The sequence below is a fragment of the Pongo abelii genome, chromosome 1, assembly GCF_028885655.2.
Source record: "Pongo abelii isolate AG06213 chromosome 1, NHGRI_mPonAbe1-v2.0_pri, whole genome shotgun sequence".
Classification (NCBI taxonomy): Eukaryota; Metazoa; Chordata; class Mammalia; order Primates; family Hominidae; genus Pongo; species Pongo abelii.
The window spans coordinates 12,938,122-12,942,770 of record NC_071985.2 but is presented as its reverse complement, the minus strand read 5'-3'; the positions used below and the strand labels follow the sequence as shown (position 1 = coordinate 12,942,770).

The 4,649-nt window shown below is 45.2% G+C and overlaps 1 pseudogene; it reads left to right on the top strand.

Annotated features, from left to right (window-relative positions):
• The first annotated feature begins 239 nt into the window (after window positions 1–239).
• On the top strand, window positions 240–311 carry LOC112131622 (small nucleolar RNA U13; annotated as a pseudogene).
• The last annotated feature ends 4,338 nt before the right edge of the window (window positions 312–4,649 follow it).

The window sequence follows — 4,649 nt, the reverse complement described above, 5'->3', positions numbered from 1 at the left end:
AGCCAAGATCACGCCACTGCATTCCAGCCTGGGCAACAGAGCAAGACCCTCTCAAAACAAAAACAAAAACAAAAACAAAAAGCCCATAATTTTAAAATCACTACTCCTTTTTATATAGCATTTCTCAAAATCACACACACATATATTCACCATGGATACATCATAGTTCCCGTGTGTACATGGATACATGTGGTTTCTTTGATATTCCTAGGAAAGACTCTCTCTAATGGAAACACTAGATCCTTTTGTAGCTCATAAGCATGATGATTGAGGTTTCACACACATTTATGAAATGTGCCTCCCTCAAACTGACAGGGACAGGAGGCAGGGAAATTCTGGGCAGAAGTGAGTGGGTCCCTGGCAAGGGCCCCACTCTTAAGCCTGGAACTGCAGCCCAAAGTGAGAACTGACATCTCTGTTTTCCCACTCAAATGTTGCCTTTTCCAAAACCACCCATGGCCCGCTCCACCCCCGATCCTGTGCCTATAAAAACCCCAGACTCTGCGGGCAGAGAAGAGGAGAAGCAGCTGGATGTCGGAGACTACGGGTGAACATCAGAGAGAAGTGGCTTAACTTCAGAGGGACAGCTTGACCATATAGCTTTGGAGAGGCGTCTAGCTGAGGGTGGCCAGACTCTGGGGGAAGATTACCTTCCTGCTCCATCCCCTTTTCAGCTCCCCTTCCTGCTGAGAGCTGCTTTCATCGGCAATAAAATCCCCTGCATTTACCATCTCCAATTTGTTTGTGTGACCTCATTCCTTCTGGATGCTGGACAAGAACTCAGGTACGGGTGTGAAAGGCTGTCACACTGACCCTCCACCAAGCTGTTAACACTTAAGCTGTCTGTGGAGAGCAAAGCTAAAAGAGCACTGACTGTAACACTCCTTCTGGGGCTTCAGGGGTTGTGGGCACACCCCTAGAGGCTGCCATGGGGCAGTAAAAATTTGTTCCTGCTGGCGCCCAAAAGCAGTCACCCTGGCTCCTGCACCTGCTCACCTGCATGTTCCCTCCTGGGAGAGGTTGAGTGCAGCGGGTTCAAGTGACTGGAGTTCACCCCTGCTGGCATGGAAGTAGACAGCTAGTTCCAGCAGCTGCACTCCAGTTCCCGCTCATGAAGGGGTCAGGGAAACTTGCTGATTCAAAACTTTGTTACTACATCTGCACATTACCCACCTGACATTAAAAAATATATATACTGAAGAAAAGAGCATAAGAATTTAATGTTAATCTATTGGAAACATTCTTTCTGCTTTCATGCCCATTTTTACACCTGTGGAAATGGAGGTGGGAGAAATCATCACAGAAGGAGGCCCTGGGACAACAGCCAAGCCAATTAGTTAGGAAACTGAAGCAAAGGTAGTCCCGGCACCTGGGTTCTTCCCTCTCCCTCTTCTGGGCCTGGAGTGAGAAGTGGGAGGGGATCTGCCTCTAGGCTGGACTTGTAAGGGTGGGCAGCACATCCTGCTTCTCCCTCATTCCAACCAGAAATTGGCCAGAACATAAGTCTCTGTTGCCTCTGTAGACTCTCATCACCCCTCTCCCGAAGGTGTACAAATAAGGGCAACAGACACTCTATAGGGACTCTGATCCCGAAAGATAAGCCCACGGTCTAAACTTAACAAATACCTGGGGCAAGCCGACACTGGAGAACAGAAAATAAAGGGATTACTTACTCCGGAGAAAACAGAGTTAATAAAGGAAACAAGTCAGGGCTTTATATATTTAAAAAGTACATAGTCTCCAAATTTAAGAGAAGACGTTACTTACATGAAAGGCTATTATGTATTTTAAAAACATTTAGGGATCTTGGAAATGAAATGCCTAGTTGTTCAAAAATCATTTTTGGCCAATAACAGATGAATAGGTCAACTAAATATGATATAGACATACAATGGAATATTTTTCAGCCTTAAAAAGGAAAGAATTTCTTTTTTTTTCTTCTTTTTTTTTTTGAGACAGGGTCTTGCTCTGTCACCCAAGCTAGAGTGCAGTGGTGCTACAACTCCCAGCTAATTTTTTTTTTTTATTTTTTGTAGAGACAGGATTGCTGTATTTCCCAGGCTTGTCTCCAACTCCTGGGCTCAAGTAATCCTCCTGCCTTGGCCTTCCAAAGTGCTGGGATTACAGGCATGAGCCACTGCACCTGGCCAAGGAAAGAGATTCTGAAGTATGCCACAACATGGATAAACCTGGAGGACATTATGCTAAGTTAAATAAGGCAGACACAAAAGGAGAAATGTTGTATGATTCCACTTACAAGAGGTACCTAGAATAGGCAAATACATAGAGACAGAAAGTGTAACAAAGATTAGCTATGGCTGGGAAGAGAAAGGAGTGGGGAGTTATTGTTTTGGGTGCAGAGTTTCTGTTTGAGATGATAAAAGGTTCTGGGAATGTATAGTGCTGATGGTTGCACAAAGTATGAATGTACTTAATGCCACTGAATTTAACTTAAAATAGTTAAAATGATACATTTTATGTTATGCATATTTTACCACAATTTTAGAAAAATCACTATGGGGCTAGGCATGGTGGTTCACACCTGTAATCCCAGCACCTTGGGAGGATGAGACGGGAGAATCCCTTGAGGCCAGGAGTTCAAGAGCAGCCTGGGCAAATAGTAAGACCCCATTTCTAGAAGAAGAAGAAGAACAGGAAGGAGAAGGAGAAGGAGAAGGAAGAGAAGGAGAAGGAGAAAAGAGAAAAACCACTTTGTTTTACATAGAAGAATGAGAATAGCAGCTGAATAATTTCACCCCAATTTAAGAGGCAAAGTGGATACAACTAAAAGTTCTAACATTGGGGCTCATGCATTTCATTGATTTCATTGTCCTCGTGCCTCATCAACTTCACCCCCAGAGAAATTACCTTAAGGGGACTAATTCAGTCCCACCCCCATCCCAATTTCCACCTAGCAATAGGTTCCAGCCAGCAGCACTGGCTCTACTGGTTGCCTGGACTGGAGCCTGGGCTTGTGCCTTGGCCAACACATGTGCCTCCAAGGAGCACTCTAAGAAGCCCAGACCCAACAGCAGCCCCTCAGCAGCCCCTGCAGTCTCCAGTAAGATGTGGACATCTGCACGGCTCAGGCTGTCCCCATCTAGAGCACAGTTCTCAGAAAATGAAAGACCAGAATTAGTCAATTACTCCAAAGCACATGAAAAATCCCCCTCCGGAGGGGTGTCTGCCATTGCCCAGGCTTGAGTAGGTAAACAAAGTGGCCAGGAAGCTCGAACTGGGTGGAGCCCACTGCAGCTCAAGGAGGCCTGCCTGCCTCTCTAGACTCCACCTCTGCGGGGCAGGGCATAGCCAAACAAAAGGCAGCAGAATCCTCTGCAGACTTAAATGTCCTTGACAGCTTTGAAGAGAGTAATGGTTCTCCCAGCATGCAGCTTGAGATCTGAGAATGGACAGACTGCCTCCTCAAGTGGGTCCCTGACCCCCGAGTAGCCTAACTGGGAGGCACCCCCCAGTAGGGGCAGACTGACACCTCACACGGCCGGGTACTCCTCTGAGACAAAACTTCCAGAGGAACGATCAGGCAGCAACATTTGCTGCTCACCAATATCCGCTGTTCTGCAGTCTCCGTTGCTGATACCCAGGCAAACAGGGTCTGGAGTGGACCTCCAGCAAACTCCAACAGACCTGCAGCTGAGGGTTCTGACTGTTAGAAGGAAAACTAACAAACAGAAAGGACATCCACACCAAAACCCCATCTGTACGTCACCATCATCAAAGACCAAAAGTAGATAAAACCACAAAGATGGGGAAAAAAACAGAGCAGAAAAATTGGAAACTCTAAAAATCAGAGCACCTCTCCTCCTCCAAAGGAACGCAGCTCCTCACCAGCAACGGAACAAAGCTGGACGGAGAATGACTTTGACGAGTTGAGAGAAGAAGGCTTCAGACGATCAAACTACTCCGAGCTAAAGGAGGAAGTTCAAACCCATGGCAAAGAAGTTAAAAACCTTGAAAAAAAATTAGACGAATGGCTAACTAGAATAACCAATGCAGAGAAGTCCTTAAAGGACCTGATGGAGCTGAAAACCAAGGCACGAGAACTACATGACGAATGCAAAAGCCTCAGTAGCCGATTTGATCAACTGGAAGAAAGGGTATCAGTGATGGAAGATGAAATGAATGAAATGAAGTGAGAAGAGAAGTTTAGAAAAAAAAGAATAAAAAGAAAGGAACAAAGCCTCCAAGAAATATGGCACTATGTGAAAAGACCAAATCTACGTCTGATTGGTGTACCTGAAAGTGACAGGGAGAATGGAACCAAGTTGGAAAACACTCTGCAGGATATTATACAAGAGAACTTCCCCAATCTAGCAAGGCAGGCCAACATTCAAATTCAGGAAATACAGAGAATGCCACAAGATACTCCTCGAGAAGAGCAATTCCAAGACACATAATTGTCAGATTCATCAAAGTTGAAATGAAGGAAAAAATATTAAGGGCAGCCAGAGAGAAAAGTCAGATTACCCACAAAGGGAAGCCCATCAGACTAACAGCTGATCTCTCGGCAGAAACTGTACAAGCCAGAAGAGAGTGGGGACCAATATTCGACATTCTTAAAGAAAAGAATTTTCAACCCAGAATTTCATATCCAGCCTAACTAAGCTTCATAAGTGAAGGAGAAATAAAAT